General features: G+C 50.4%; 1 protein-coding gene across 1 annotated transcript in view; it reads right to left on the bottom strand.

Annotated features, from left to right (window-relative positions):
• Window positions 1–12,550, bottom strand: part of LOC144934222 (uncharacterized) — a 115,984-nt gene that overhangs the window by 79,360 nt on the left and 24,074 nt on the right. The window contains exons 2-4 of the mRNA XM_078859829.1: window positions 6,231–6,257; window positions 5,549–5,575; window positions 1,253–1,279 (exon numbers count right to left, since the gene is read on the bottom strand). The gene's annotated coding sequence lies outside the window, so the exon portion shown is untranslated. The remainder of the gene's footprint in view (window positions 1–1,252; window positions 1,280–5,548; window positions 5,576–6,230; window positions 6,258–12,550) is intronic.

Here is a 12,550-nt window from a genome sequence, read left to right as displayed (position 1 = left end):
GGTCGACAGCTTGCGGCTCTTTAAGGCCTCTCCTTTGTGACCTTTGTGACATTATTAATTAAGGACCGCGTCTCGTATTCACGTGCATTGCGGCTTTTGAAATATAGATTTTCTTTTTACCGACTTGGAAAAAAAATTGCTCTTCTTGTCATTTTGGTTGCCGGTAGCCGGCTTATTACCATGCCTATACCTATAGATTGCACCGCATTTATCGACTCCGTTGACCAGTGGTTTCGTTTTAACGGCAAACGAATACCACCAGGAGGCCGTGATCTCGAAAATAGCAACTTTGAATTTGAGCGTCACCCCCCTTCGAGTCAGTCGACTGCTGGATGAGAACTCTGCCATGGCATTGTTGGCCGTGGAGGTCTTTTGACCGAACTTCACACGCTGGTCACGATGCGGGTTGGTGAAGGTGGGGGGAACATGCACGTGGGAGCGTACGAGTACAGTAACAACATTGTAGTTTGCTGCACTGCCCCTCTGCTGCACACAATGTGGCCCTGTAGCCGTCTAAAAACAACGTTTGTCCATGATAGTTACCCATCTAAGCACTATCCAGGCTAAACCATGCTTAGCTTCCAAGATCTGACGAGATGTTGGTGCGTCCCTGGTGATTTCGTGATGGGCGATGATTCATGAGGGGTCATTAATCAGTGTGTGCAGGAAAATGCATTTGGATTTATTGGCACGGATACAATCTACGCTGCATGTCTGCATCGGTTGTTTTTTGATCTGAAGGTGCTGATGACACCGGGGTTACGCATCCCTGGATCACTGCCCAACCAATCAAGCAAGGCAAGTCTATTTTCGGGAGAGATTGTTTTTTTTTTAATAGAAATTATGTTGCGTTAGCGTGCACTTGCAGCTCATGGGGGATCGGTATTGTATTTCTTTCCTTTGAGGGCACCCGCGAGATCGTGTGAATCTGACGTGACGGATGTGCGCCGGCTTAGAGCCTGCCGATGTGGAGTTCACACGTGAATCAATTTGGCGCAGAGCGCCCCCGGTGTCTGGCTTATACGGCGGTAAAGATGAAAACATCAGGCCAGACGGATCAACGGCAAACTTTATACCCCAACAGCTACCCCTTCAGAAAAACGTTTTTAGAAATTAACAGATACATTTGTTTTATTTGACGGAATTAAAATTGTGCCAAGGGTGACCAGAAATGCACGTGTTTCCATGTGCACTCATGCGTGCACGGGGGGGAGGGCGCGGGGAATTGGAGGAGCCCTGGAGTAGTTCGTACCTTATCTCCTTTTGGACCAGCAGGCCCCTGAAAAGAAAATTAAAACAAGCGGTCAAGCGAACACTTTGCTTTTCACTTGACCGTAGTTGCACAAACAGACACCCCCAACCTCGCGATCGCAGCCCCGCCGTGTATGCGGCCAGTAGACCCTTTCCTCGACCGCCAAGGGACGAGAAATGCCATCGTTTAGTGTCGCAATCGGTGCTAAAACACGAACCTTCACGTCGCCCTTGATTTGCTTTCACCTAGAGGGCTGGCTGCAAAAATCCTGCTTTTCGTTCCGGCAAAATATGGGCCGGCATTTAGAGCCGGTCACCACACGCTCTCCACGCTCAACATCTTCGGACAATTTTAGCCGTAAGTAAATGCGATCGCATTCAATTTGACAAATTTAAACAAAACCGCACGGCTTCCAGCGCAACATCAAAGCTGCGTGCGTTTTTGCGCACGTATGCGTTAAGTTTTTTTGAGCTCGAATTTCCCGTAAAGATACGAAACAGGCTCGAGGGGGTCGAGCGGACCCCCAGGCGGCTGGAGTCCCACGGGGCCCAGCGCTCCGTGCCGGCGAGGGCTGTTGAGCCCCAGGGCAGCGGCCAGACCTCCGACACCGGCGGGCTCCCCCTGCGTCTCTCCCCCCCCCCCCTCCCAGTGGGCCGGTGGGGCCAGACTGACGTCCAGCCAGACGTGGGCTTCATTTTGGCCAGACTCGGCTCCATTCCGGCTTGCAATCGCCCGATAAATATTCCTCGCTAGCGCTGATGGCGCCATCGCGAGAGAGGCCCGGCCATTCCGTGTGCGTTTTGCAAGTGCTGCTCGTTCCACGCGTGCGCTGCATGGAAATGATGACCCGTTCTCCTTAGAATGTTGCATTTTAAAAAATATATTTATTTTCCTTAAATTATATTTTTGCTGGAAAGTTTTTTGCTGAAACGCACAAGTTAGGCGACGATGCTCGGTCTCGTTTGTGTTGGGGGAAGAGGGGATTTCGAGAACTGACGAGCAAGCGGATATTTTGGCCAGAGCAGATTTGATTGACCCGCGGTGGATTTTAGCCAGAACCTCGGGGTTACGCCCCCTGTGGTCGTCTGCTAGGAGATGGAGTGGAATGGCTACGGGCGGGGGGGGGGGGGCGGCGATTGCGCTGACACCCATTTGTAAAGAGAAATCTATTCTACGGGCGACAACGTTGAAAATGATGCGATCGCTGGTGTTTCCGAACGCGTTTCCTATGTTGGGTGTTTAACAAACGTGACCGTAAAAGGTTTGAAAGTTTTGAGCGGTGTGGTGCAATAAAAGACGACTTGAAGTCAGCTGGACTTCTAGTAGAAGACCAATGCCCTGGGTGTCGCAGACTGAGAAAAAATGCTTGGGTCACGGAGCAAATAATGGTCTACAAAATTGAGGTGATCGAGGGAAGGGAGGGGATGATTTAAAGAAGACGTGGAGAAAAGAGGCAGAAGATGTGTTGGGTAGATGGTGCGAGAGCGATGCTTGGAATGACTGCGGTGAATGCGTCAAGGCTGGCACGAGATCATGAGAGATGGAGGCTTCTTGTGCAAGATGTCACAACCACTCAGACCTCCGAGCAATCTGGACGATGATGACGATGATGATGATTGCAGTCTTTCATTAATGCAACATTGTTTTGGATGCAAGCCGTGTGATGTTCCAACATGTTCCTTAATCCGTGTTGCAGGAATGCGGCAGGCACTTAATTTGCTCTGCAATTCTTTTCATCAAGCTCTTCATCAAGCCCGTATTGTATTTGCTCACTGGACCACTCCGTATTTGTTTGCCCTGCCCATTACGACTGTTTACTAGCTGCCTAACGATAACAATACAGTGACACAGAGTTGCGGGAATTTCAACGAATGGCTCTGGCAGAGCTGTGCTGTATAGGGGTCACGAGGTCAACTCTAAAGCCAACATTTGATGTGGGTTCTTGTTTTTTTCGAAAAAACAACAACATTAATTGCTTTTCGTCCCCCTTGATAATTCTTTCTTTACCCCCCCCCGCCCAACCATTTCAGCGCCTTTCTTGGGCCAACTTCAAGGGCTGCTGTTCGTGCGGGAGGGCACGAGTCGGGCCCCAAAAGGGCTCCGCTGGTACAGGGGGCATGGCTCGAGCCCGGATCTCGCGTTTTCTTGCAAAACGATAATTGGCCGACCCTCCGACTCCCTAACCCTGACCCAACGCTCTGATACTCAGATCTTACATTGGTGATGTTTGCCCGATGGCATTTTGCCCAATGACATTTGAAATGGCTTGCTGTATGTATGTTGAACTTCTTTTGCACCGTACGTAGCCAACCGTGCTATTTGGAGTTGCGATTAGCAGTGTTGTTGACCAACCCGCACTTATCAGTGTGGTGAAGTATGGTCATACAACCCGCCCCCCCCCCATTACTGATACAGCTTGGAGAAGACTTCACCCAGCAGCGGGACTTGTTTCATGCCTGTAAATGATTAATTATCGATTTGAATCGCAATGCAGTGAAAAAAAAATCCAAGAATAAACAACACAGCCACCCAGCTGCATGCAGATATTCAGGGATTTAACAATCCACTGCTGGATGAAGGCCTTACAACACTCTGTCAGCCATGGGGTACAATAACGGGTTGAATATCACTGGCCACCGTCATTAGCCGTGGCTGGGAGTCGAACTCAGGTTTTCAGGTTTGTAGCCCAATGCGCCAATAAGCACTGCGCCACCGTTTCACCCAATACACGAAGCAGATCATTACTGCAAAATGCCAACGTATACAGTCACCAATGAACATAGACACTCTCTCTTCTGTACGACGCAGGGCAAGGCCGTGTCCAGAAGGGCACCTGAAACCGCACAGCGATGGACGCCCCACGACTGAGCCAAGACTGAGCCAGGGATGAGACGACACGGTTGAGCCGCGCGCCCAGATTTGGCTGGCGAGTTCTGAGCGCCATCGTCTCTCCGTGCCACCCATGGTGGCCGCTTGCCGAGCATCCGTCACCGGCGCGATCGGAAACCCAAAGCGGCTAAGAGCATCAGCGCCTCTGTCACGGCTCACGGAACCGAGCAGCGCGACTCTAATCATCGTCACCGCTCCGACAATCAACGCCTGGGCCGCCACGATTTGTTTTTTACTTGCTTATGTATTGCAGGAAGATGTTGAACTTGTTTTTTGTTGTTGCATACGTCTCTTGCGGAAAAACAGCTATTTGAGACCCAGAGGGATAGCGTGCTACGCGTGTGGTGGGGGGTTTGTCATTGACCATCGTTACTATCGTGTTATTGTATACGGCACTGTTATTAGCCTGCCGCAAAGTGGTTACGGCAAAAGGTTGGCTGCGGCGCGTCACTCGGTGAGGCAGCGTTTGAAGTTGGTTTCTATCGAAGTCGTTTCCGCGAGTTTGCCAATTTGAGCTCGATCCGTCACGTGTTCTCCCATTGGCCGCCTCAACACAGCCTCGGGGCTGTGTAATGAGTGCACGGCGAACATGGGTGACATTGGCGCCAAACTGAGAGATGCATGGGCCACATCAAGGTCGAGGTGAAGAGGTCATCACGGCCAACATATGTATGTTGAACTTCTTTCGCACCCTATGTGGCCATCCATTGCTAATGGATTCCATAACTGTTGTGCAGTAAACACACTTACAGTCTCATCATCATCATCAACACTGCCATCTGGCATTAGATTTTTCCCTTGGTCCCCAATCACAGGGTGCCAATCCAATGCTCACATTGGTAACCTGCCCTCCTCTATTCTGCACACGTGTCCCTCCCATCACGACCCCTGCAATGCTTTCCCACCACGTTCTATTCCCAGCCTCCAAGTTGCTTAATCCTATCCTCCTCCGATCCTCACACGTGTCTCTCAGATTGTAACCTCATCTTTCTGACTTCGTCGACGTTTCCCCGCAACGTTCTATTCCAAACTGTCAACTTGCTTTTCCGTGCACGCGCATTCAAAGGCGTCGCTTCTTGTCGCTTTGTTAGAGTCCGACTTCTCCGAGCCATCTGTGCGGTGGACACAGTCACTATTACTCTTGCTTCAAAACAGTGGACCATGTGAGAGTGTGGGGGAAACCGGTGGTGGCGGTGGTGGTTGGTGGCGGTTGGTGGTGGTGACGGTGGCGGTGGTGGCGGTGACGGTGGTGGCGGTGATGGTGACGGCGTTGGTGGCGGTGGTGACGGTGGTGGCGGTGACGGTGGTGGTGGCGGTGACGGTGGTGGTGGCAGCGGTGGTGGCGATGGTGGTGGCGGTGGTGGTGATGGTGGCGGTAGCGACCGAGATGACTAAAAGACAACTCACAAGCTCTCCTTTGGTACCCGGCTGACCCTGCGAACATAAACAGCGGGGAAGGGGCTATGAATAATCACTCGAGGCATTGGAATATTTATAACAGAGCTGTAAATGAATCCATTGAGATGCAGTTGCATGCAAGTGCTTAATAAATGTAAATTCCTCTTCTTTGCTTATACGTACTAAAACATTTTTTGTGAGTTTTAGTAAAAAAAAAACAGTTTAAAATAGTCTAAGTACGGCAACATTTGTTTGAGAACGCTGCATATTTTATCGAGTATTCATAGTTTGAATACTTTTCATAATAAATCTACAACTGCCCTGCATGAATCCACTGGTGGGTGGATGTCTCCCCCGTGTCTTGGCGGTCAGTTTGACCATACTTCACCATGCGGGTCAGTACGGACTGGTGAAGAGGGTGGGGGAGTTGGCAGTTTGGGATTGGGTGGAGCGAGATATCACTCGCGACTGATGTTAGCCGTGGCTGTGAATCGAACTTAAGTCGCCGGGGTTATCCTGGCCGAGTCCACTAAACACACAGCGCCATCACGAACTCTAAAACAATCCTAGTATAAATACCGTGGATATAATTCCGTTGTACAAAAGCCAGACCTAAACATGCACGCCCATTACATTAACAATCGAAAGTTAAAACAATTATGCTTCTGTGCAGCCGAGATATTTGACGTACGTGCTTTCCATCCAGTCCAATTGGGCCCTAAAACAAACGACAAAGAGAGAGAAAGAGAGAAAACACAAACACACGCGAGAATTATAACGGGAAACGGGGAGCAGCGAAAAACACGACAGACGCTTCAACAGAGCAACTGCAAACAATTACGGGGGGGGCGGGGGGGGACATTAGCTTGAGCATAGACAATCGGGCGAAAGTGACAGGTGATCGGAAAGGGAAACAAATGAGCGACAGGTGGAGCAGCAGAGCCAGCGGAGGTTCGGAGTGAGGCAGAGAACCAGGGGGAGAAGAAGGGCCGTCCTCGCCTCTCGCGAAATAATGCATCGGTCGCCGAAAAGCTGCTTCGGTGGTGGCGTGTGCCTGCCACCAGCTCAACGGGGGGGGTGGGGTTGTACGCGGAGCTGCTCGTTACATCCGGAGTTTGGGGGGCAGGCGGGCAGAAAGGGGGGTCTCCCCTCCCAATTTCCCCCCTACACACCCTCCCCCCAAAAACCCCGCCTACCCTTCCAACTCTAAACAACCTCACCCCCCCTCCCTCCATGCCCATGGCTAAACACAATCGGTTATGCCCTGGCGATGCCGTAAACACTGCGTAGTCGTTGGAATTAAAGCCACGTGAATTATCCTTTCATTCAACAATCCGATGTGCGCAATCATCAAACACACACACACACACGTACTGGCTACGTTTGTAAAGTGTGTGTGTGTGGGTGTGTATATATATCGTGCACTTTGGAGTTAGTCACTGCTGATGCCGTGACCGCACGTACAAGTAAAACATAAAACAAATATGAACAGGATTTGTTATTCTGGCAGCGAGAAGTGATTTCTCTCGTAACGGCCTGGTCAGAGAGCCCAGTTGCATTTACAACAGATTACATCATCAATGCACAATTGACTAAAACCTCCGCTGGTGCATAACGCTACATTACACTAAACTATTTATATTTTACCAGGTAAGGCCCACTGAGCTATATAGCTCGATTTCAGAAGTGACCTGGCCACAAATGAAATGGCTTATCATGTAAAAAAGTATAGTCGCCAAATACTCTAAACGCGTGTTTTTTTTATGTGGAGAAAGACCACGTGGAGAGAGACATACAAACTCCAAATACACAGGCTTCAGGGTTGGTATCGAACCCACGATCTCCTGTATACCAGGTGAGGTAGTTAACATCTCGCCACCACGGCGTTTGTTCAAATGCAGATCCCACGTCGAGTCGTAGATCGTTGGGGGTCAAGTGCCCTTGGCGAGTACCTATTAAGGCTGCCATGGTACGCAGGTCGAAGAGGCACGTGTGGCCAGCACTAAGCCATGACCATCTTTTGTCTTGCCCCGGTGCTGATGTACACACACCGTAGCAGCTACTCGTTTACGGCAAATTTGACTTCGGCGAGGCCCTGACAAAGTTCTCAGTCATTCGCCGCTGATGTTGGCCGGAAGCGGGAATACCGTCCACCCTTCGCATCACCGCTCGCCAAGCTCTAACATTATTTTCAAACACGCACGCACGCGTGCGCACACGCAGACTGGTGCCACAAGCCGCGTACATGCAGGTGAGTGGCACGTGTGCGGGTTCGTGTTTCGTCCCGCGTGCATAAACAGTTTATTATGCGTTTAGTGGCTGTTTTTGCCCGTCTCCTGTTCGCAAGGGGGGTTTCCAGGTTGGACAAGGCCCTCGCGGGGAGTCCAACCTCAAGCGCCCAGTGGTTATTCATCACAGCTTTGGTCGTTTGTTATCGCGTTCGTTCCCAATTCTATGGGCGCCCACGTCCAAACTGACCCCGCATTTCCGCCACGCTACCGCGGGAATTCCCAGATGCACGCTGTTCTAGCCGACGCGTTGCCTATTTGCACAGCCAAGGTGCCAACCACCACACAAGCGAGCAAGTCCCGGGGCACAGGGTTCATTCCATGGGGACGGGTAGGCCTGTGGGGGGGGGGAGTGGGCATGTTTCCCCATATGCACCCCACATTCAGAGGTGCCTCCCCAGGGTGGCTGTGGTGGCACTCAAGTTCAGGGTAACTGGGTCTGTACGGCCATTACGGGCAAAGCTGTTGACAGCACCACTCTCTTCCTCGCCCTGCTGTCAGATCCTGCACATTCTGCTCTCACGGTCTCGTTTAACCCGTGGAGCTTTACGCCGAGGGTGTGGACATGGGTGCCGCTCCATAACATGGATATGGTTGCTCTCACATCCATATTATTATTAAGTGGCATCCCTCCTTGCTCACTCCACTGCTCAACTGTGTTCGAGAATCTGACCAGGCAGTTACGCCTTTAGTAAAAACATTAAAATTGGGAAACCACTGGTATTGTGTGAACTGCTGGCGTCAGCAGTTTTCCTGCTGTGTTTGTTTCACACGTGATGACGGTTGCTTGTGTTGCGACCGAAACGTCGTGCCCTATTAATTTTCTATCTACGTGACTTTACCGAAATAACCACAGAGCATGGATTCCTGCAGTCACGAAAGCTTCAAATCAAGATTGAATAAAATGTGAAGATATCCGTTTCAAGGGTTTCCATTGCCTCTGTAAGCCTACGATGAGACAGACACAGCACATCGTAAGAAGGCTCCAGGAAAAGGATAGAAAGTGCCCAGACGTAATGTCAAACCATTACTTATTCCCACGGGGCTTAAATTAACGAGTTAATGCCCCAAAGCATTAATTATGACAATTTCCCGAGCAATTGTGGCAACGGGCCAAGACCCTCCAAGCAGGCTACATCTTTATGCGAAATGTCTCAAAGCCGTTAAAGAACAACATTCGGCAAAAGCACAGCTCAAACTAATGTCTCCCAGAGATAATCATATATCATTATAAAGTAATTAAATCCTCTTTTCCAGGCCAGATGCCTCGCTTAGCCTTGTATAATACTGTTGGGGCATAATAGCGTTAGTGAGTAGGCTGACATTGGTGCACAATGGGGTGGTACATCCAGTACCACACGTACTTGATAGTTTAAACTTTGTATACACACGTGCATACACACAGAGATGACGATGCCCTGCTTAGAGCTATAGAACAGTGCAACTGTTGGCTGGCATCTGCTAAGACTGATACTGTGCACTGGGAGGTGGTGTGGCTTGCACCACACCAAGCCATCTCGTTTTGGCCCAGTGCTGATGCTTATACACCGCACCAGGTACTAATTTCAGGTTAAGTCGACCTAGGGGAGACCCAGGACCAGTTCAGACATCACTTGCCCCTGATATTAGCCATGACTGGGAATAGCATTCGGCCCTCTGGGTTTGTAGCACATTGTGTTTGACACTCTGACAGCACTCCCCAAAGACAAAGCCCCCCCGTGTAGCCTGTAACAGACTGTTGGGACAAGTGCTGTTAGCGAGCACCTATGAAGGCCGGCACAGCACAGGAGATGGGTGGGTGGTCAACACCACGCACGGCCGCCTCTGTCTGCCCAGTGCTGAAATTTACACACTCCAGCAGATCAAACATTTGCCACTGTCATTGGTTGTGAGTGGGACTTGAACTCGGGTCGCCGGTTTCGAAGTGTAGCGTGCTAACCACTGCGCGACCGCTCCCCGTGAACGCGCGCGCACACGCACACACTTGCGTACACCGACAGAGCCCTGCCACGAACAGCGCTCAGCCTGCATGTCCGGCACTGCAAACTCCTGCCAGCAAAACAACAACACGGATAAACACAGCTCACACGCAATGGTAAACGATTACAGCAGACGCACACGGGCATGCACGTTGTTGTGCGTGCCATAATTGGCGGCGTTTGACTCCGCTCCGTGCTAAACCAATACGGGGAGCACTGTCAAGCTTCAAGAGCGTCGCAACGCCATGCCCACCCCCCCAACACGCGCCAAGATTTGTAGCAAACAAATACCCGCGCGCGCACGCACACACACACACTGATCCCGCTGCCATCCACGTTGCGACTAACATGGAGAGAAGTACGTTTGTATGCGTGTTCAACTTCTTTCGCACCGTACATAGCAAACCGCGCTATCGGGAGGTGCGGGGGAAGGACAACAAACTAAACACCAAAAAGCAGTTCTAAAGAAATTAGTTATCGATCTAGTTTTAAAAGTGCATAGCTCCAGTGCCTTCCTAACGTCGGAAGAGAGAGAGAGCGCGTTCCAGACGGCCGCAGAAGCACATCTCTTTTCGATGGCCAGCGAAAAGCCGCTGCTGCGAGGATGAGCGGTAATGGGATGGAGACGTGAACATGCCCAGCACGTTGGGCAGTCAGCTGCTGAACGAGGGCCTTCGTCGTGCAGCAGTGTACTGCCATCAGCTACTCATTTAAAGCTCCAGCCTCAACCTAGTGGAGGCTCCGTAACATGTTGACATAATACTGATTGCTGATATTGCTGCACATGGCTAGGAAACGCACTTGAATTAATAATGAACTTGCATTCGTAAATAATAACAGACATATAAACACAAACACACACATTATAGTCAAATACACACAAATAGATGTACAAACATAGCAAGCAAAGACCCCCCGTATAGCCTTAACAACAGACGAACACCTATGAAGGCTGGCACCGCACACGAGGGGGTGGGGGGCCAGCACTATGCCCGGATGCCTTTGTCTCCCGAGTGGCAAATATTTACACATCGAACCAGGTAGTTATTTGAGGTTGAGTCGACCTAGGGGAGGCAAAGGACTGGTTAATTTCGCCATCACTGGTGTTGGCTGCGAGCGGGAATACATATACTAAGAGAACACGTGGTACACACTAAGACTGACCACGTTGCAGATGCTTTTCATGAGAGGCTGCGTGAAGTTACTGGCCTAGATGATACTCAAGACATTGTTGAAACTACAGACGGTGAATCTGCATAAACAGGATCCTCTATGCACATGCTTGTCCTGCCACACGCTGTCCATTCCCCATCTCACACGTGATATCCCGTGACGGATTAAGCTAGTGCGGGGCCTGTAGCATATGTTATAAAGGGGCCCTAAATTAAAAAAAAAACACGTAAATTTTCAAACACATACATTTTTTACTTGCATAGTAAAGTACTTGTATTTTGTCATTTGCTATACAGCCCAGATAATACGACAAATCGCTAACCTCAAAAACCCAGTCGTTCATAAAAGTTGAAGGCGGTATAGTACTATAGTAATAGAGCAAGTGCAGAATCACTGATCCGGAATTGCTAGGTTGAAAGCATTTAGCGCGGGGCCCTTGAAAGTGCGGGGCCCGTAGCATATGCTAATTCTGCTACTGGGATAATCCGGCACTGGTAATATCCCGTGACAGCAGCGGACTGCTCATGCTTATTCTAAACTCGCTATTCGCCATATTACACGCGCATCTTGAATTCAAATCGACGACTTAAAAATACGCCAAAAGGTCCCTTGTATAGCTTTCATCAGACTGTTGGGGAAAAGTGCTGCTAGCGAGCACCTATGAAGACCAGCATGGCACACGAGGGGGTGGGTGGCCAACACCATGCCCCAGTGTTGATGCTTTACACGTGGACAGAGCCACAACACACAGAAAGACGGTTTTCGCGAGGAGGGACATCACCGTCTGCGCTTCTCCTCAAGCTGTCTCCATCGTCGGGTTATTGTGACAAGTTGTCTGAACATCTGCATTGCACCGCTATGGATGTTTTACATTTCTTCCCATAAAGCGCTGCGATCATCCACCCGCTTCCCCAATGCCTCACTCCCGGCTTCTTAAAATATGCACAAAAACACACACACACACATCTCTCAATCGCAGCTGTGAAACGGAGCTTTAATCTTTTTCCGGGCCAAGTGAACTTTTCTCTGAAGTATTAAAAAATGCTCCATGGGTGCCAGTCCCCCCCCACCCCCCCCTCCCCCCCCCCATGCTGCACGGATGCCACTTCCCAGCCAGCGGAACAAATGGGGGGGGGGGGGGGGCCTTTAGCACATGCTCAACGCAACTCTGACAAGAAGATAACCAACCGGGAAAACATCTCTATTCCTATGCGTGCAATATGTTTGCATATATATGTTCAGTGAAACAACCCCGCCCCCACCACCCATCCTTAACCCCGACAATAAAGGATAGCGAAGGCCGTCACGCTGAACCCTGTCGCTCGCGTCGCCTGCACAGCACCGCGCGTTGTGGTTTTACGTCGGCGGAGACGAGGGCTCGTGTCTGATGCTGCTGCCTCTGCCGCTAGAGGGCCCGCCCGGATGTCCACTGAAGCGAATTTTGTCGACAAAACCCCGTGTTTGTGCTAAAAAGGCTAAAGACTACTTTTGGCATTAGCCGGTGGCTGTTAAGGCATTCATATCCGTTTCCCTTAAATGCGTTTAAACATTTCTCGGGTTTTATAATGCAG

Source organism: Lampetra fluviatilis, chromosome 9, assembly GCF_964198595.1.
Source record: "Lampetra fluviatilis chromosome 9, kcLamFluv1.1, whole genome shotgun sequence".
NCBI classification, from domain to species: Eukaryota; Metazoa; Chordata; class Hyperoartia; order Petromyzontiformes; family Petromyzontidae; genus Lampetra; species Lampetra fluviatilis.
Note: the sequence above shows the minus strand (reverse complement) of the source record. Positions and strands in the feature narration are given on the sequence as shown.